The following is a 22,121-nucleotide window of genomic DNA, read 5'->3' as shown; positions in this document are numbered from 1 at the left end:
CAGACTTCACCAGTTCTCTTTCTGAAGGTGAATGACATTTTTCATCATGAGTTCTTTGGAATTGTCTTGAAAAATTCAGTGATTTTTACATCATGTTTAATAACGAAAACCCTGTGCACTAGATTAATTTCAGTTCTTCCAAAGGCTAACATATTAAAACCTATGTCCTAGAGTACTTTTCAGAAAGTGGGAGTGGGGCTGCAAAAGCAAACTACAAGAAAGTGCTAGCTAGACTATATTGTAAGAAGAGGCAGCAAGCGTATTGAATTTGGTCTCTCCTGTGCACAGGGACTTGGTTCCTTGTAATCTTCCTTTGTTCATTGGGGCAACTAGGTGGTGCAGTGGATAGAGCACCAGTGCAGGAGTTCAAATCTCACCTCAGACACTTGACACTCACTAGCTGTGTGACCTTGAGCAAGTCACAACCCCAATCACCTCATCCTGGGCCATCTCCAGTCATTCTGACAAATATCTGGTCACTGAATTCAGATGGCTCTGGAGGAGAAGTGAGGCTGGTGACCTGCACAGCCTTCCCTCACTCAAAACAAAGTCAAGTGCAAGTCATGTCGCTATTTCTCTGATGGCATGGTCTTCTTCAGCAACGAAGGAAAAAAACACACACACCTTTGTTCATAAAAACTTATACAGGTCTCTTATTTAATCATACTATAATTATTCTTGAAAATGACTGTCATCATCCATAAACAGGGGTTCAATATCCACTCACACACCAATTGTGTGACCTTGATCAAATCACTTATTTTTAGATTCAGTTTCCTCATCTATACAGTAGAGACAGTAATACTTCTTACCTTTGCCTGTAAGATATTCTTGGCAAGTGGCCATTAAGCCTGTATTCAAAGACCTTGACAAATGGGTGTCGACTACTTGGACATCTTCTTCCACTTTTGAACAGCTTCAATTGTTAGGACGTTATTACTCATGCTAAGCCTAAATGATCATTTTGCAGATTAAATCCAGTCCTCCAATTTCTATTTTTTGGAACCACGTAGAATGAATAATTCTTTTCACACAATGCTTCTTCAAATATTTGAAGATCATTATCATGTCCTCCCCAAATCTTTAATTCTCTAGTCTAAACACCTTCAGTTCTTTCATTCATTTCTCAATAATCTCATAATCTTGAGGTCTTTCATCTTTCTTGAAAGACTTACTAATATGGAAATATGTTTTGCATGACTCAAAGTTTTATTCTTCTTCCTAATTTAACATTTTTATTTTTCCTCTACCTCTCTTACTTGATTTTCAAAATCCTTTTGTAGCTCTTCTATGGCCTGAGATCAGTTCATATTTTTCTTGGAGGCTTTGGATGGAGGAGCTTTGAGTTTGTTACCTTCTTTTGAATGTGTGTTTTGATCTTCCTTATCACCATAGTAACTTTCTATGGTCAGAATTCTTTTTATTGTTTGCTCATTTTCCCAGCCTATTTCTTCAATTCTAATTCTTTGCGTGGGTGGGGCTCTACTTCCAAGGTAGAGGACATACTGCTCCAAGTTTCAGGGGTTTTATGCAGCTGTTTTCAGAGATACTTCAAGGGACCTGTAAGTTTTTGGTTCTTCCAAGGTGATATGATCTAAGGAGACTCTCCTGGTCTATTTTCTGGTCTGTGAGTGACTTGGAACTTTGAGAACACCCCCTTCCCTGTGGCCACAAGCTCTGCTGTGCTGGTACTCCTCCTAACCCTGGGACTGCTACCCAGGACTGTAACCCAGATCCAAATATGGGCAAAGCAACAGAGTCCTATCTCAGTGTTGCAAAGAGACCCCTGTAATCTCCTTCTGACCAGTTGTTTGGCCCCCTTATTTGGCAAGAAAATTATTTCACCCGTCCTTTTGTGGGTTCTGATGCTCCAGAAACTGTTTAAAGATGTTCAGAGAGGTTTTGGGGAGAGTTCACGTGAATCCCTGCCTTTTCTTCTCCATCTTGGCTGTGCCCCAGATTGGCTTTATTCTAAAAGTGATAAAGGTCACGCTAAATCTCAATGAAAGAAATCTCTCCTAGCAGTGCCCCCAATGGCAGTAATTATGATAGGAATATCTCACTTTTATGTAATGCTTTAAAGTTTATAAAGCATTTTCTAATAACAGCTCTGATGATGATGCTAGAAGTATGTAAAGAGTGCAGTCTTCTAATATTTTTTGCGTCCCTAAGATATGCTCTTATGGATGTTTGTAGATGTCTGTGTAATCTTATGACAGATAAAATCTTTGGTTTTGGGTTTATGCTGCTGAATCTTTCCTGACATGCCACTCATTCTACATTCCAATCAAACTGGTTTGCTTGATGTTTGCTGATAGAACATGACATTTCTTCCCCTTTTTCTTTGTCTTTGTACAATGCCTGCTCTTCTCTCATTGACCATTTGAATTCTCTCCTATCTTTTAAGAGTACAGGTAGGTGACACAAGGACAGAGCACTGGTCCTGGAGTCAGGAAGACTCATTTTCCTGAGTTCATAACTGATGCTTACTAGCTGTATGCCCCTGGGCAAGTCACTTAACACTATTTGCCTCAGGTTCCTCATCTGCAAAATGAGCTGGAGAAGAAAATGGCAAACCACTTTAGTATCTGCCAAAAAGACCCCAAATGAGGTAAAGAGTCAGACATGACTGAAAAATTGAATAACAGTATTTTTTTGCAATCATGTAAAACATTTCCATGTCAGTCATTTTGTATAAGAAGACTTGAATGAAAGAAAAAATGAAAGTGAAAAATAGCTTGCTTCAGTTTATTCTCAAATAATATCAGTTCTTTCTCTGGAGGCAGATAGTACACTTTATCATCAGTCCTGTGGGATTGTTGTGGATCCTTGTATGGCTGAGAATAGCCAAGTCATTCATAGTTCTTCATTGACCAGTATTACTGATACTGTGTACAATGTTCTTTTGGTTTTATTCATTTATGTAAGTCTTTCCAAGTTTTTCTGAAATCATCCTTCTTGTCATTTCTAATATTATTCCATTACAATCATATACCACAACTTACTTATCCGTTCCCAAATTGATGGGCATCTTTTTGATTTCCAATTCTTAACCACAACAAAAAACCTGCAATAGGTATTTTGTACAAATAGGTCCTTTTCCATTTTTTTTGTATGTCTTTGGGATACAGGCTTAGCTGTGGTATTGTTGGATCAAAGAGTATGCATCGTTTTATAGCTCTTCAGACATAGTTCCAAATAGTTCCAAATAGCTCTCCAGAAAGGTTGGATCAATTCACAGCTCCACCAACAGTGCATTAGCATTCCAGTTTTCCCACATCCTCTCCAACATCCAACATTTTCCTTTTTTGTCATATTAACCAACCTGATAGAGAACAAACTATATCAAAGAACAAACTCCATGTTTCTAAACTCAACTTAAAGACCTTTTCTGGAACTACACAGTTTTTAGCAATCTCTATCCCATTTCCAAATTATTTTGTATTTACTTATGTGTAATTTTCACTGAGCATAGCAGTCGAGGGAGAGTTTTTTTTTTTTTTTAGATCAGTTCACTGTGGGTTTCTGAATTGGGGATCTGCCTTCTGTCTCTAGTTCTGTCTCCCTTTTGAGAAGTAGTTGATTTTGGATGTTGGTAGAGATAGCAGGGCTAGCACAAACAGAGCTCATAATCCTCAGGCTCTGCTCCACTTACCCTTATGATCTATGGATATGGATCTGTGACTTGGTTCTCAGCTCACACATAGCAGGATTGATCTTGGGGGGTGACCCTAAAAGACCAGTATTTTTATTGGACTCATTATGCTTCCGTCCCATTTAAACATAATCAAGTAACAGTGGTATCTGACAAAGGACAATTTCTATTTCATCCAGCTGAAAATGTGTAAGGTACAAAAGACTCAGCAGTGAATAAATAAATATAGAAAATACATAAGGAAATGCTAGCTAGTCCATTAACAATAGCCTTGAACTGAGCTAACTTTTCTGGGGCACTACAAGTGAGGTGGGCTCACAAGTGAAGTAGAACCCAAGGTCCAACATTCAGTGTAAAAATTGGAAGGGACTTCATAGACCATTTAGTCCAATCCATAACTGAACATGAATCTTTTCTGTGATATACTTAAAAAAGTAGTCATCTCATCTTTTCATGAAGAAGTGCAGTGCGAGGGAACTCACTGCCTCTGGAGGCAGATCATTCCACTTCTGGGTAGCTTTAACTGTTAGGAAGTTTTCCCCTACATGAAGACTATATCGGCTTCTCTGCAGTTCCTACTCTTTGATCTTGGTTCTACCTTGTGTGAACCAAGCAAGACAAGTCTTCCCCAAGGACTTATTCTCTATTTGTCCAGAGGCTGCCAAGGCACTTACTCCAGTTGTCTTTCAATTTTTTCTCATTAGAGAATGAACTAGAAGTGAAATTACGTGAGGCTTTTGGTGACAAGAATCACTAGTCATCACTCATACAAAATGAATGTGGTATTATCCAAAAGTGAGGGTCTGCCTTCTAATCTCCTAAGTCATTTAGAGAGAAGGGTTGGTCAGGAGTTGAAGTCAATGCTGTAGTTAAGAAGGGAAATAAGTTTATATATGTATGTATTTATGTATATGCATGTGTGTATATGCATATATACACATTTATATACACATAGATAAACATAGGCTGTGTATACATATAAATATACACACATTTAAACATACATATACACACACACATGTGTGTGTATGGTGTGCTTGTGTTGATATGCAGACCCTGTATTGGAAGGGACAAAAAATGAGGGAGCTCTTCACTAGAGGTCCATTTATTTTAGCCTTATATAATAGGGATGTTCATTTCAAATTTGAACAAACAGTGCCAGGAGTCATAATCATTAATAATGTGTCTGATCCTCAGAGGAAGAAATAAAAGGATGATGGGAAAGACAGAAGCTAAGGAATAAAACACTTTTTATTTGCATAGTAGTAATGAGACCTTTCAGGTAACATTTAAACGAAATGCTAGTAGTACAAGGGATTTTCCTCACATTAGGACAAGGCCAAGAGCAAGATTTCCTTAATTATATGAAGTGTGATCATAAAGAGACAGAAAGAGCTTATTTCATGGAATCAGGCTCATTACTTTGGTCAGTTCTACCAGTGCTATGAAAATGTGTTGTGATTTTGCAGCTAAGTCAGAAATGTGACTCTTTTAAGAAAACCAAGTTTACTTCATAAAATTCTGTTTTTGCTTATTAATTTTAATTTGTGTGATTGAATTGTTTGTGATGAATCCCACATATCCAAAAATATATTACAGTATTATTTATAAAAGAAATGCAATGCTAACCCTAAATTCACTTTTGATTCTAATCCTAAACCTATTATATAATGAAGGAGAAAGAAGTTGTACATTTTGGAGGATGACAGTGCAGTTTGGAGGTGAGCAATATGAAAAAATTATCTCATTTTTATATAGTATTTCATAGCTTACCAAATACTTCACCTGTGATGTCTTGGGAGAGTGCGTGGGGTCATATCTAGCAAGATGGCCTTGGAGCTGGAAAGATCTGGACTCAAATTCTTCTTATACGGACTGTATGACCCTGGACAAGTCCCTTAACATCTCAGTGCTCTAGAAACAATTTTCTATAAGTTGCAGAAAAGATGTCAACTTTTATTGGTACTTTTTGTTTTGTTTTATTCTAGTAATTTCTTACATGAATGAAATCCCAGGTCCAAGTCTTCATTTCCCCCTATGCCCACCCTAGTATTTTAGCTTGATCTTCACTGTGTGATCTTGGGCAAGTCAGTTCACTTCATTAGGTCTCAGTTTCCACATATATAGAATTAGATATTTCAATTCACTTAATTCAATAATTGTTAATTGCCTACCGTATGTAAGGTGCTCGGGTACAAAGACATTAACTTTCTTTTTGATTGAAGGAGCTTGTATTGTACTGAAGGATTTCACATATGCACAAATAGGTAAATATAAGATAATTTGAGGAGGGAGAGACCATTAACAACTGGGATGGGGTGGGAAACCTGTGGCCTTGAGTCCACATCTGGCCCTCTGGGTCTTTGGGGGCGGCCTTTAAAATGAGTTCAAGCTTTACAGAGCAAATCCTTTTATTAAGGGAATTTGTTCTGTGAAGTTTGGATTCAGTCAAAGGGTTGCACTTGAGGACCTAGAGGGCCACATGTGGCTTTGAGGCTGCAGGTTCCCCATCCTTGGACTAGGAGGTTTAGGAAGGTTTCCCCACAAGAGGTGACATATGAAGGTGGGGGTGGGGAGTGGGGATGGTGAAGAATTCTAAGAATTAGAGATGAAGAGGCAGTCCTTTCCCATGCAGAAGAGACAGGTTAAGCATAGGCACAGAAATGAGAGAGACCATATTGCCTTCAGGGTTTGGCTGGAAAATAAAGTGTGTGATGACTAATAAAATGAAATAAATCAGGAAAAGTCCATAAGAGCCGTAAGAACCTAGGTCGGACGGGATTGCTTGTAGCATCCCTGCCAGATATGTGATGATTATAGGTAGACGGAAGTGAGGCAGCTAGGTGGCTCAGTGGATAGAGTTCCAGACCTAGAGTCAGGAGGACCTGAGTTCAAATCTAGCCTTAGACCTTACTAGCTGTATGATCTTGGGCAAGTCACTTAACCCTGTTTTCTTCCATTTCCTGATCTCTAAAATGAGCTAGAGAAGGAAAAGGCAAACTAGTTTAGTATCTTTGCCAAGAAAGCCCAAATGGGGTTGTGAAGAGTTGACTGTGCCTAAACAACAACAGGTAGAAGCATCAGAGGAAGACTGCAGTTGGGGCTGCCCACCAGAGATGATTACGACTTACCAGGACAGGAGTGGAGAAACTGTGCAGCAGAGATGAGCATCAGGTGCTTTATCCAAATATGGATCTTGGGTGGGTCACTATGGGGTCCTTTACTATATAGGAGCCAGGATACAGACTACATCCAAGGTGGGTGGGGGGTTTAAGCAGTGATGATGAATCTGGCAGATTTGAACTCAAAGCCTCACATCTCATTCCTCACAACTAAATTTAATCCTCCACCATTGGGGAAAAGTGGGCCTGTTTTCAACGGAGCAAGTCTTTATTAAGCACCTACTAAAGATCAACTATTATGTTAGGTGCCGAGAGTACAACAGCAAACAAAACATCTGTCATAATCATGGAACATAGATTCTGCTGAGGGAAAGTAACCTGCATGCAGATAAATACATAGCTGTTCTTTCTTTCTTTCTTTCTTTTTCTTTCTTTCTTTCTTTCTTCTTTCTTTCTTTCTTTCTTTCTTTCTTTCTTTCTTTCTCTTTCTTTCTTTCTTTCTTTCTTTCCTTCCTTTCTTCCTTTCTTCCTTCCTTCCTTCCTTCCTTCCTTCCTTCCTTTCTTCCTTTCTTCTTCCTTCCTTCCTTCTTTCTTTCTTCCTTTCTTCTGTTTCTTTCTTTCTTTCTTTCTTTCTTTCTTTCTTTCTTTCTTTCTTTCTTTCTTTCTTTCTTTCTTTCCTTTCTTTCCTTTCCTTTCTTTCCTTTCTTTCTTTCTTTCTTTCTTTCTTTCTTTCTTTCTTTCTTTCTTTCTTTCTTTCTTTCTTTCTTTCTTTCTTTCTTTCTTTCTTTCTTCTTTCTTTTCTTTCTTTCTTTCTTTCTTTCTTTCTTTCTTTCTTTCTTTCTTTCTTTCTTTCTTCTCTCTCTCTCTCTCTCTCTCTCTCTCTCTCTCTCTCTCTCTCTCTCTCTCTCTCTCTCTCTCTCTCTCTCTCTCTCTCTCTCTCTCTTTCTTTCTTCCTTTCCTTGTTTGGTAGGGGAGAATACCAATGACTGGGGGATTGGAAAAGGCTTCATATTAGAAGTACACAATATTTGATCTTAATCTTAAGGGGAATTCTGTATTCCAAAAGTTGCAACTGAATAGGGATAACATCTAAGGAGTAGGGGATAAGCTGAGCAAAGGCAAAGAGGTGGAGAGATGGGTTGGTATGTTTGGGGAGCAACAAGGAAAGATTTTAAATTCCAAATTTATACTTCTTGATCAAAGGAGAGGGATAATCAGACCCTCAAGACAAATTTCTATGACAAATGATGATACTAAGTAGGAGTGGAAGTATTATTTCCATTTTATAAGTGAGGAAACAGGTTTGGAGATGTTAAATTTTACAATGGTAGATGATGTGTGTTTAATATTTTCTATGTTTTACTCTTGCTTTTGGCCCCTGAGATTTCATCGGTATGGGGGTACTCTTGGTATGGAACTTCCCTTCACTGATGCAGATTAGAAGCTCATTTGTAATTTACCGTTCTAGTCACGATTTGTCTGAGATCACTAAGAGGTTAGGTTACCTGTCCATGGTCATACAGCTACCATGTGTCAGAGACAGGGCTTAAACACAGATCTTCCTGACTTTAAGGCCAGCTCTCTATTCCCTACACTATACTGCTTCTCAACTTAGCCCCTCAGGAATGTTAAACTAAGTGGCATTTTAATCAAATCTCTACATGCTATGCATATTTAATTTTGCTTTCAAGGAACAAACATAATGATTAAAACTGGCAGGGCTGAGAGAGATGTTAGAGATGCAGAAGGAAAGCATTTTGTAAGCAATTTTGTAAGGGATCACCAAGTTTGCCATCTTCATTTCAATGAATACTTGATGATGATAAATATTGATGATACTTGATGATAAGATGATGATACTTGGGTGAAGAAACTTGCTGAAGATCACATAGCTAATTAATAGTGGAGCCAGGCCTAGGCCAATGCTCTTTACCGTATTGCGTGAAATAGGATATTGTTTCCAGCTCTTACATCAATTGAATATAAATGGTTAACAACATGGTTTTGCTGGAAGTGAAGATTCGGAAAAATTCTCACTTGCCAGGATTATTTGAAGTGTAACCTCTGTAATTTTTTATTATTTTCAAAACCCTCAACTTCCAGACCTGCTAGAAGTAAACTTTACCTGCAGGCCCATGGAAAGGTTATTTCAGAATTTCCAGGAGTGAAAATATCAATTTGCTAACGTATTAGCCCCAGGGAGGAGAACCTGCAACTTCAAGTCCACAGGTTCCCCATCCTTGTAATACCTTGTGGTGAGCCAATGGGGGTGTCCGAAGTTAGTATATTTTAGTTAGTATATTTTATTTAAGTTAATATATTTTATTTTTAGTTTTAATTTTTATATTCTCTTCCCTGTTATCTATTGTTTCTTAGGTTAAGCCTGTGCAATTTTGTATCCCCTGTTTGTGTGTCCCTGTGTGAAAATGCATGACTCAGTTACCTTAATTGTAAAACATGTGGAAGGTTTAGTTGATCTGTAATATCCTTTCCAGCTCTGTTTCAGTGGTTCTAATTTTTTTCTTTAGAGTTTCATAACATGATCTCTAATCCCTTTCCCCTCACTTTTTCCTTAGAGTCCAATTTGTATACGGCATATATAATGTTCTTTAGAAGAGATATTAAAGTTGACTCATGGGAATTCCTCCTTTTCCTCTCATTATTCTGTTTCTCAAAACCAGAACATATATTTTAGTTTCATAGCAACAAATTAAGTTGAACTTGAGCTAAAATATATGCTTTACATAAGTTAGTTGAATAAATTTCCCCAATCTTATCTGTTCCAATAACTTTCTGCTAGATTCTCATTTGCTCACAAACTTTACACCTCTTCTAGGTGCAAAAAAGTCCAGTGCATCCAATAAGTAATCTATAGTGGGTGGGTTAAGTGATAATAGCTTGCTTTCTTTAAAAAGCATTCAATTTAATTTAATTAAATAAATATTGAGTACTTCACTATTGTAAGGTATATGTCTGGTTCAGAGGGAGATAGCAAACTTGTGTCTCAAAAAACTTGTAATCTTAGAAAGATAAGATCACATAATGTAACTTAAGAATGATATTCATTCAACCATCACATACTGAATGCCTCAAATATATGTTCAGTGCCCTGTGTAGACATGTACACAGTTTAGCGATTGCTGTCAAAGAATTGACAATCTAGTAAAGGAAAAATATTGCTTGGTAAGTACATGAAAGAGTTGAAAAGTGGTAGGAGGGGGAAGCCATTTTGTACTCTTTACTATTAAGAGAATCAGTGAGGGCATAGCGGGAAAGTAACGTTTTGGTTGAACTTCATAGAATGGATAGGAATTCAATAGGTAAGAAGCAGGTAGGATGGTATCTAAGAACTGAAGCTTGTTTTCTGAATGATGGCTAAAATGTAGGACAGATATACTCTAGTCAGAAGTGATGTGACCTATAAGATTGGCAAACATGACAGAACAAGAAAATGATAAATGCTGGAGAGGATGTGGGAGAGTTGGAACGCTAATTCATTGTTGGTGGAGCTGTGAGCTCATCCAACCATTCTGGAGAGTAATTTGGAACCATGCCCAAAGGGCTACAAAAATGTGCATACCCTTTGACCCAACAATATCGCTACTAGGACTGTATCCCCAAGAGATCATAAAAATGGGAAAGGGTCCCACACGTACAAAAATATTTATAGCAGCACTCTTTGTAGTTGCCAAAAACTGGAAGTCAAGGGGATGCCCATCAATTGGGGAATGGCTGAATGTATTAGGGTAGATGAGTGAGAAGTGATGTGTTCATAACAGGAGCTGGCTGAAATATATTTGTTGAGTCTTTTAAATTTAACTAAAAGGGCTTTAAATTGAAAAGGAAGGAGGAAGAAGAAAACTGTTGACATATAACCATAAACTAGATACAACGCAGCAAGAAAGACAATAAGAAAATTACAAATTTAAAGAATGCTGTTTGACATTTTGTCCAAGATGGTTGTCTAGTACTCACATCCCTACTCTAGTGAAATGCTAAAGTTCATACTAGATTAAATAATGTCAAGAAATTCATTGAAAAAACCATAGCACACAATTTCTTCCACTCCAAGAATATAGAAAAATCAGCCAGCAGCCCATAGACAATAGAAAAGGGGGCCCCTCTTTCTCAGCAACTTCCAGTACGACCAGACACAAGGCATAGGTAGCCTCAAGGCTCTGTGTCTTGAGGCAGAAAAACGAAAAAGCTGTCTTGAGAAAGCTCCAGAATGGCCAGAATGCCCCAGGACCTTCAGAGTCCTGGGGAGAGGCAGCAGTTAGTGACCAGCAACTGGTGTGGTGCTGCAGTGCTATGATATGGCCCTGGAGCTCTGAGATTCTCAACTGCTTTGAGAATTTGAAGAGGGTGGATAGAAGGGAGGGTAAAAAGAGGAAAACACTGGTGTAGAAAGGAGGAGTAGAGGGCAAAACCTGATATTTCTTATAACTGAAAAGAATATATGTGTGGAAGAAAGAATGGAGGGAACAAATGCACATCAGCCTAATCTGAAATAGATAGGGGAGGGCTGAACACACACACACACACACACACACACACACACACACACACACACACAGAGTTTGGTTTGGAAGTGCATCAAACCCAACAGTGAAATAGATGTGAATGGGGAGGATGATGAGACAGGGGGTGAAGCGATTAAAAAGGGAAAAAAGTAAGAAAAGAACTTAAGTCAAAGGAAATGACTTAGACTGTTTTAGACAATTGTAGAATGATTGAACGAGCTGTGGTATGTGAGTGTAATAAAATATTATTGCACCATAAAAAATGGCAAAAGAGGCCATTTCAGGGAATTCTGGACAATATGATCTAATGCAAACTGAATGAAATGAGGGTAACCAGGAGAACAATTTATATAAGGAAAGTAGAAATGTAAAGGAAAAAGAAACCTTGAAAGACTTAAGAGCTGTGATGATTGTGATGACCAACCATGTTTCCAAAGAACATCTGATGAAGTGTGCTACTTGTCTCCTAACAGAGATGATGGATGCAAGGTGCAGAAACATGCATCTTTGGACAGGGCCAACTATGGGGATTAATTTTGCTTACCTATGCTTATTTGTTACAAGGGTTTTTTTCTTCTTTCTTTTGTAAATTAGAATCAAGCTCATTTACATAAGATTCTCCTTATTGGTGAATGATACTAGATGTTCCTTGTCTGTCTAACTCTTGGTAGGGTTGGCAAGAGCTCAGTAGAAGGGAAATCATTTTTTACTGACTTCTAGCTTTGAGAGACGAGATGCAATTCTACCTTTTCTTCAGAAATAAAACTTTAAAGGGAGAGAAAGAATCCAGGAAAAAGTCAACATGTAGAGGAACTGGCACCTAAATCATGTCCCTATTCAGGTAATATTATGCTAGAGACTTTGGGTAATTTCCTCTTGGGTGAGACCTGGACTTTCTCTTTCTTATGCTCGAATTGAGATATATCCTTCTCAATGAGAGAGCTTATAAATTTTGTATGCTGACTGGCATATTCAATTCTGTATAACTTTTCTTATTTGTTTGCTATTGGCATGAACAAATGGGTTTATCTGCTATTTTCTATGCATGAGGGTCTTTGTGGAACTGACTTTGGAAGAAAAGAAATAAATATTTGGATATATAGTTTTTAATATGCTTTACCTGTTAAGTGATAATGAACAATCAGAATGGTGGATTCAACCTGAAAATTATTTCCCCTAGACTAATAATATTTAGATAGGAAGATATCTATGATTCTATCCTGATACCTCCTCTTTGAAGAGAGGAGAGAGACCACCTTTGTACTCCTATTCTGATTGCCTACCTGACAGAAATCTTGGAGAAGGGTGAAAAGAGGCTACTTCTGTTGTGTCACGTTTACATCTCTCTGCCAGCCACATCTAGACAGACCCATGTGGATACACATAACTGGCATGGACAACATGCACACACTTCTACCTTATGCTTTCATTTTTAATTGAGTGGGGTATCAAGGGAAGGAGTATAAACAATATTGATGCAAAGAAGGGGCCACTTAAAATGCGCAGAAGACAACAAAAGAATTTCTGAGGGAAGCATAGATCAGCAGGACAGCTTTGAAAATAATGTTTATTTTTTATTATCTTAAAATGTAAAAGCAAACAAAATGGAATGAAAATTCACTATTTCCTTTAGAATCCTCTTTTTCACAAGCTGCAGTCTGCATAGAAATACATTGTTTCATGTTTAAGGTAAAAATAAAAAATCATTTTAAAAATTCAAAGTAGGCAGATATCTTTGAAGTCATTAATAAGAACCATGACTTCAGCTGGCAATACAGAAATGCACAAAGTATAAGGCAACAAAAAAGGTATATTAAATTTTATATTATTTATTTATATTATTATATTAACTTATATTAAATTAAATTCCTAATTACAGCGAATTTGCATTCATATTACCTATATTTGGTAGAATTTGATATATTTGAAAGAGTATACCTCATTCAAATGGGACAAGATAGGTAAAAGTTGGGAAGGTAGAGTAATAGTAAGAGGACATATAATGCACAGAAATTCAGGAAACAAAGAGGGCAAGTGTAAGATTTAGATTAAGACCAATGGAGATTAAAACAGAAGCGATGTTGTTATATACCATATATTAGAGAGTGCCTAAGCAGAAAGAAAAAATGGATTATGAATTTGGAAAATAGATTACAAGCCTGATATGAAAGCAAAACATAGTAATGAGGGAGGTCTTCAAATATCCAGAAGTCTTTCTTTCTCTCCCTGAAATGTGGTATAATGGAAGAAGGGCTGGATCTGAAGTACAGAACATGACTTCAGAAAACTATCCCTGCCATGTGCTACCTTTGTAACTTAGGACAAATCACCTCACGTCTCCTGTTTTCTCATTTATGACATAAGGAGATTGAAAGAGAAGGCCTCTGAGGTATCTTCCAGTTCGAAATCAATGATGTTACTTCAATGCAAGTAACAATTTCCCAAATTACCTTAATGATAATTTTATATTTCAAAAAATATGGGGTCTATACACTGTTCAGGGAAGACCAGCACCACTGGTGTGAGGACTTGCTGAGCCCTTGTCAGGGCTGCTCATTCATGTTTGGTGTCCCACCAATTGGTCATCTTTCACCTGTGGCTCCAAGAAGCAGTAGCATACAGCAGCCACACCTCCATAAAACTCAGGAGATGGGTTAACACACGTGAGGAAAACCAATGGGCCTCAAACCTGTCAGTAAATTAGGGGGATGTCTAACATATGAAGATTTCCCCTGTCAAATTGGGCAGAAGCAGGCCCTGAGGAACTTGGTCAGACAGCAAAGATGCCAAGATCATCCACCGCATTCTAGGTCACCTCCAACCATCCTGACTTTTGTCTTGCCCCTGGACTTAGACGGCTCCGGAATACAGAGTGAGGCTGACAACTGTGTGCAGCTCTGCCTCATTTAAATCCAGTTCATACACAAGTCACATCACCTCCTGGTTTTGATGATCCTTTTCTAAAACAAAGTACAAACAACAAACTCTGTGTGTGCACACACATTATTTATGATTAATTGGAGATAATCTCAGAGGAGAGCTACTAACAGACAGATTCTGCAAGCATGGAGAATTCCCGACTTCTCAAGATCCTATAGCTGCTTATTCTGGTCAGGAAGATGCCTGCTCCCCTGTCTTTCATGTACTTACACCACTCACATCTGCATATCCTAAATTGTTGGCTACATGTACATATCCTTAAACTCAGAGCTATCTATTCAGTGCATCATCGACTTCTCAGGTCACTTCTCAGGTAGGTGGAGAATGTTCACAAATATTTCCTGGGTGTTATGGTGGGGCCAGTTGAGATAAATGGAAGTTGCTGGACCTACACTAGACAATTTTGGTAGCTGGTATACAAATGGTAGATAGACTAGTAAAGTGGAGACTCCCTGAAGACAGGGATTCTTGCTTTGCCTTTATATTTCTAGTGTCTAGCACAGTTTCTAGCATTTAGTAACTGCTTAATAAATTCTTATGGAATAAATCAATGAAGACTGACCATTATTTGATGGGTTTGAATGGGTGTAGCAGAGATGACTTTACTTGATGAAAATAGATGATTTGGCTTGAGGTAGGTATTGTGGATAGAGTTTGAAATCCACCTAGACCCTAGCTGTGTGAGCCTTAGACAAGTTATTTTATCTCTTTCTGCTTCCATTTGCTCATAAAATGGGGATAATAATAACACTTACCTTTCAGGTTGGTTATAAAGATATGAGATATTTGTAAAAAAAAAAATTTAGCACAATGCCTGACGCATAGCTGGTGTTTAATATATGCCAGTTTGCTTCTTTCCTCCTTCCCCTAGAGAAGAACCAAAGTGAAAGAAAGAGAACTGGCATGTGATGTTTAGTCTTAGATGTTCTTCCTATGTCTGTGTATATGTGCTTGTATGTGTGTATGCATGTGTGTGCACATGTGTGCATGAGTGTGTGTATGTGTGTGTGTAGCACTCCCAGGTGTCTGTCTGGATTCTTGTCCTGTACTACTATCACATCCTTACACACATCCAAATTGAGGAAGCAGATAGTGTTGAGAGCAGAGGTCAGACCCATTCTAGCTAAACTTATCACAGTTGTATCAGTTGAGTTTACTTCCAGTGCCTGGTTCTAAAAAAGACTTCCTGGGAAGCAGGGATGAGAGAGGGGAGAGCGGCATATTGGGCATTCTTAACACACCTAAATTGCCACTGGAGCAGAAAGGGAAGCCAGAGAAAAGCCAGTACCAACTGGAACTTGCCTCATCCCTTCCATAGTGAAAAGTAAATCCAGAGGAGATCGGGCCAAGTAAGAAATACTCCTATTGTGATTTCTCCTGCCACTATTATCTCTACTATGAAAGTGCCTCATTGGTGTGTATTTAGGGCTCTGGTTTCTTTCCTGTCGTCATGCTCCCTTTCCCTCTCTCCTCTACCCATCACCTCCCCACAACACTTCCCACAGCCAGCTGGTTATCAGTCTGTGGCATTTGGGTTCCGTTGTTCCAGTTGTGTTCGCTGGTCCTGCTGTGCGAAGAAACCAAGCCTTGTGTCTTGTGCTGCCATCCCATATGCCCAACATGAGCAGGGATTCTTCTCAAATGATTACTATAGCAACTAGACTCCCTGCTCAGTTCCAGCTCTTCTCTGTAATAGGGAAAGGAATTTATTCTAGGAAATGAAGCTAACTTGGAACGCATGTACTCCCCCTTGCCCCTTTCACTATTATATGTGCTAAAGGGAGGGGAGAAAAGCACTCTGGAAACTACAGTATAAACAGACAAAATAAGTAAACAATCCAACTTGTGAAGCAGAGGGAAGGCAACTGGTTCTCCAGGCTAATGGATTTTCCTTATTTTTAGACTGGTACTTTTACCAACAAGGAAGGCAGCTGGTTTAAAAATGGCAGAAACCTGTAGTTTTTTTTTTCTTCTGAGACTTGGCTGGCCTATACTGTGTTAGTTTTGAGAGCATTGTGTAGGTGTTGTACACCTGGGTACTGAATCCAGTTAAAAAATATGCCTCACTAGGGGTCCAGTCCAATAGCTTTTTCTCATTTTAAAGCGCAGGCACCACTCCAAGTTTTGCATCTTGAAAGAACAAGACACCATCGGTCAAATCTAGAAGACCCAGGCAGCTGGAGGTAGAACATAAGCTCCTTGAGAATAGGACTTTAATATTTTCTTTTTAAGTTTTGCATCTGGCACTCAGCCTGGCATACTGTCAGTGCTTAATAAATGCTCTTTGAATTGGAATAAATTTAAATTGAGATTAAAGGAGTTGTGAATTGTCTAGAGTGGTGGAATATTCTCAAATTGCCAGTTCTATCTGCAACAGGAAGTTACTTTTGTATCTTTGACAATGATTGTTATCTCTTTAGTTCCACAATTAAAGTGTGTGTTAGAATGAAACCAAATTTCACAGCTCTTTACTCAGATTACTTGGATTCACAATTTTTTTCCATCTTCCTTTTTCCTACGGCATGGGTTCTTAATCCTTTTTGTCTCATGGACCCCATTAGTAGTCTAGAAAAGCCTGTAGACCTCTTCTCAGAATAATGTTTTAAGCATATGACATAAAATACATATGATTACAAGGGAAACCCACTTGTATTGAAATGCAGCTATGAAAATTTTTAAAATAAAATGTAGGGACCCCAGTTCCTATCCTAGGAAGTCTGTATCACTTTTTGCTTAATTTAAAGAATTAGATCACAAAAGCACTAGATTTCTTTTAGAAAAATCCTTTTGGTTCACAAAATCCTTGGGAGTAGGAAGGGAACTTTTTGATTTAAAGGTCTTATCTAGTTCTTGCTATGTAAAAAATAATATAAGCTGGCAATTGACACCCATAGTTATGTTTATAGAATAAGTGTAACCATAATAGTGAAACAACATTGATTTTATATGAATGGGTTAACAATTATAAAAGCAAGTCAAAATCTCTCAAAAGATTGTGTGATATTTCTTGTCAGTTTCTGTTATATACTTGTGAAATTTACCAAGTTACCAAGATACAGATAAATCGCTGAGGCCTGGCCTGATGTGATAGTTGTTCCCTATGGTTGGGATACTGTTGGATTGTTGGGTCAATAAACAAAGATGATGCATGGAGTTAAGGCAGGCCAGATGTACCAGGCATCGCTGCTTTGGGAAAACAAAGCAAAGAATGTTTGCTTGCAAATGACCCAGAGAAAGAAGTTTTGCCAGAGACACTCCATCAAAAATATTTCTCAGCTTTTCTGGAATGCCTAAGAGTCTTGTCGATCCCAGAGGAATGCCTATTCTAAATTGAATGAGGATGTACATTGTGCCTCTGTGTGTGTGTGTGTGTGTGTGTGTGTGTGTGTGTGCATATGTGAAAAGATGACAAAGCAACTTAGTTAATACCCATATACTATTAATAAATTTTTGAAAAGCATAATTCTGAATCCACTGGCTGAAATCTACTCTTATATGTCTTTCCTCTGATCTTTCACATCCAGGAGCACTACAGGATTTTGGCAGCAATAATTTTGACCCCTACAGTAGAGCAAACGATTATCATACTTCATATCAACCATATATTACAATTAATTAGAATGGGTAATGATAATACTAATAAGAATTTAGATAATCCTCAGATAGCCCTGTAGAGTTGACTACATATGGATGGTATGAAAATTCAATGTCTACCTGTTAAGTGAATTCTAGCATCCTTTATTCTTATCTGACCTTGCCCAGAGTTTGAAGGTAAAAGAGGTAGTTACAGAATAGTTCATAGGACTATTAAACAGTATTACTTAAAGTTATGCTATTGCTAAAACATCAAAAGTAAAATTTTGCAAATTTTATTGGGCATTATAAAATTATTACTCCATCTAAACTAGAAGATGGTATGTACGTCTATCTGCTTCACAACTTACGGTCTTAGGTAGTTTATCTGAAGGTCATGGAAAATGTAAGTGACTTACCCAAATTCCTATACCCATATGTGTTATTTGAACTTAGGTTTTCCTGACTATAAGAAATGGCACAAAACCCAGCCAGCAGCAAATTCTAAAATTTGTATCTATGAGATTTATGAATCCTACTAATTATGGCATACAAACACCAGTATTAACAGAAGAATCATATCCACATGCCAAAGACAAGATACAACAACAAACTGCAACTACGAGGCAAATTTTGGATTATTTGTCTGTAAAATGGTTTCAAATCTAGGTCCCTCATGACAGGAAGATACTTCAAAAGCAGCAAATGTCCAAGGACTTTAAAAAGGAATAACTCATTTATACTTTGTTCTAAGGATACAATACTAATGTGATTTGATGGAGAATATCTCAGACACATATGTACCATAGCATCCATGATACAAGATTTAGATTTGGGCCTTATTGTTACAAGCTGACATACAACAAGGAAACTAGATAAAAAATAAACAAGAATCTTAACGGGGCAGGAGGACAGCCTGCATAAAGGTGTTTTCTGTTTTAATGCATTTAAGTGCAGTTGACAAATATGCATTTATTAAGTGCTTGCTATGTATTAAGCACTGTTCTAAATACTGTAGATACAAAGAAAGTGAAAAAAAACCATTCCTTTCCCTAAGGAGCTCACAGTCTAATGGTGGAGACAATGTTCAAACAACTATGTGCAAATATGATATGTAAAGGGCAAACTGGAGATAATCACAAATGGAAAGTATTGGCATTATGGAGGATCAATAAGCCTTCTTGTAGAATGTGGTATTTTAGTTGGGACTTGAAGGAAGACAAGGAATCCAGAAGATAGAGATGAAGAGGGAGAGTATTTAAATATGGGGATTGGCCAGTAAAAATGCTTGGAGTTAGGAGATGGGTTATATTGAGCAAGGAATGGCCAGGAGGGTAGCAATACTTGGATTATAGGAAATGTGGAGAGGAGGAAGACTGGAAAGGTAAAAAGTGACCAGGTTTTGGAGGGCTTTAAAAGTCAAATAAATGATTCTGTATCTGAACCTAGAGGCAATAGGGAGCCACTGGAGTTTATTGCATGAGAGAGAAGTAGAGTGGAGTGTGTGACTTGATTACATCTGAGCTTTGGGAAGATCAGTTTGAGAGAGTGGAAGATGAACTGGAATAAGGAGAGATTTGCAATCAACAAACTATTGCATTATTCAGATGCGAGATGATGTGCATCTGCACAATGTTAGTGGAACTGTCAGAGCACAGAAGGGGCTATACACCAGAGATTATGACAGGACTTGGAGACTGATTTGCACACTGGAATGAGAGAGAATGAAGTATTTAGAATACCTAGGTTGTGAGCGGGTGACTGGAAGGATGGTGGTACCTTTAACATTAATAGAAAAGTTAGTAAGAAGTCATGCATATCACCAGCAAGCTAGTTTCTACTCTTTGGGATTTTGAGGAAAAGTTTAATGCTCCCAGATACCACTTGGCAGGAATACAGAACCTTGGTATTTCCTTATTTCAGAGTGACATGAGGACTTTTAATTAGGGACTAATGATTTAGGGGGAAAAGGAGTAACACCAAGATTTTTTTTCTGAAAACTTTCAACTTATGAGAATTGGCTAATTGGAATGTCAGCTATTGTTAACTTATATTTAGCGATGAACCTACATAAATAATAAATACATATTTCCACTTGGCTACCGTAAATGAAGTTGTTGATATTTCATGGTGGTATTTATTTAAGGAATTTTGAAAAGCAAAGTAGAAATGGACGTTGCCCCTCTGTGAGAAAATAAGGTCATGATTTTGGCCACAGGAGAAAAAAAGTTGTTGGTTGTGAAATCTGATCCAAGATGTCAGTCTAGTGGGACATGGGTTATCAAAAAGAAATTGTTTTTTCAGGTATATACCATATGAGGGGCATCATGATGTGGTTGTGGTGGATAAAGAGTTGGCTCAGGAGTCAGTACTGACTGTGTAACTTTGCACAAATAAATTGACCTTTCAATGATCTTGGACTACCTTTTAAGGTGATAAGTTACAGAGAAAGTGCTACTTGATTTCCTAACATGAATGAAATTATAGATATTTAACAATAATAACAGTAGACCTAGTGGGCACAATTCTGAACTTGAGTCAAGAAGAACTAAGTTTAAACCCCATTTCTGATACTGACTAGCTAGCTAGCTATGTGACCCTGGGCAAGTCATTTACTTTCTCAAGAAACTCTTGTTGTATAGTTATTTTCAGTCATATCTGACTCCTTGTGACCCCCTTTGGAATTTTCTTGGCAAAGACACTGGAGTGATTTGCCAGATCATTTTACGGATGAGAAAATTGAGGCAAAGAGAGGTAAGTGACTTGCCCAGGGTCACACAGCTATGAAGTGTCTGAGGTCAGATTCTAACTCAGGTCTTCCTGACTTCAGACCCAGCTCTTTACCCACTGCACCTCCTAGCTGCCCCAAGAAACCTTTGTAAGACTCAAATTTTATGTCCTAGATGGGTTCTAATCCCTAATCGAATGTTCTTTATCTCACCCTCCTGGCTTCCTTCAAGTCCCAGCTAAAATCCCACCTTCTCCAGGAAGCCTTTCCAGATCCCTTTAATTCTAGTGCCTTCCCTCTGTTGATTATCTCCAATTTATCCTGCATGTATTTGTATGAAGTTGTTGTATGGTGTTTCCATCATTAGTCTGTGAGCTCTTTGAGAGTCAGCATTGTCTTTTATCTTTCTTTGTATCCCCAGTTCTTTTCACAGTTCCTGGAACACAATAGGCATTTAATAAATGTGTGTGTATTTGTTCTTTGTTGCCAAAGAAGACCACGCCATCAGAGAAATGGTGACATGACTTGCACTTGACTTTGTTTTGAGTGAGGGAGGGCTGTCTCACTTCTCCTCCAGAGCCATCTGAATCCAGTGACCAGATATTCATCAGGATGACTGGAGATGGCTCAGGATGAGGCCGTTGGGGTTAAGTGACTTGTCCAAGATCACACAGCTAGTGAGTATCAAGTGTCTGAGGTGAGATTTGAACTCAGGTCCTCCTGGCTCCTTCACTGGTGCTCTATCCATTGTACCACCTAGCTGCCCCAAGGCATTTAATAAATGCATATTAACTGATTGATCCACACTTGGTTTTGTTACATTATTCTGGGTCTAAGCTATTTCAGGGCTGCATGATATAGTGGAAACAGGCTGAATGTGAATTTAGTTCTTTCTTTCACTCCCTCCTTCCCTCCCTCTCACCTTCCATTTCTCCTTCCCTCCCTCCCTCCCTCCCTCCCTCCCTTCCTTCCTTCCTTCCTTCCTTCCTTCCTTCCTTCCTTCCTTCCTTCCTTCCTTCCTTTCTTCCTTCCTTCCTTCCTTCTTTCCTTCCTTTTTTCACAAAATCTTAAACCCAGTTATCTATGAAGTTCATAGATTGGACTATAATGGGTCCCTTGCCCAAGTGCCACTTCCATCTACAGTCCAAAGACCAAAGACACATACTAATAGTGGAGTAATGTAATTTTGGCTACTACTGCTGTTACTGAGACACTGTAGTTGTATGAGTATCACCTTAAAATGTGTTTTTATCATCTCAAGTCATTGAGAGTTGAACAGTTAAAGAGATAAACTCAAAGCCCAAAAGACATAGGTTCAAAGCCAGCCTCTAGCATATACTAATTGGGGTAACCTTGAGCAAATGACTTAACATCTCAGCACTCCAGGAAACTTTCTAAGACTATAAGTCACAAGGAAGATGTCAACCTGCATTGATCAAGGTAATTTTCACACCTGAGGATTACTTATATAGTGAAATCACAGGGTTGGTCTCTCTCTCAATTCAGTGCACATTTAAGCAACCCTTATTATGTACTAGGTACAAAAAAATACACAATGCTTACCTCCAAGAAACTTCTAT

General features: G+C 38.2%; 1 long non-coding RNA gene across 1 annotated transcript in view; it reads left to right on the top strand.

Annotated features, from left to right (window-relative positions):
• The first annotated feature begins 1,452 nt into the window (after window positions 1-1,452).
• LOC140505455 (uncharacterized) overlaps window positions 1,453-22,121 on the top strand; it is a 71,402-nt gene continuing 50,733 nt past the window's right edge. The window contains exon 1 of the long non-coding RNA XR_011967510.1: window positions 1,453-1,562. This is a non-coding gene — a long non-coding RNA (uncharacterized lncRNA). The remainder of the gene's footprint in view (window positions 1,563-22,121) is intronic.

Source organism: Notamacropus eugenii, chromosome 1, assembly GCF_028372415.1.
Source record: "Notamacropus eugenii isolate mMacEug1 chromosome 1, mMacEug1.pri_v2, whole genome shotgun sequence".
Taxonomy (NCBI): Eukaryota; Metazoa; Chordata; class Mammalia; order Diprotodontia; family Macropodidae; genus Notamacropus; species Notamacropus eugenii.
The sequence above is the reverse complement of the archived record's forward strand: the minus strand, read 5'-3'. Positions and strand labels throughout refer to the sequence as shown.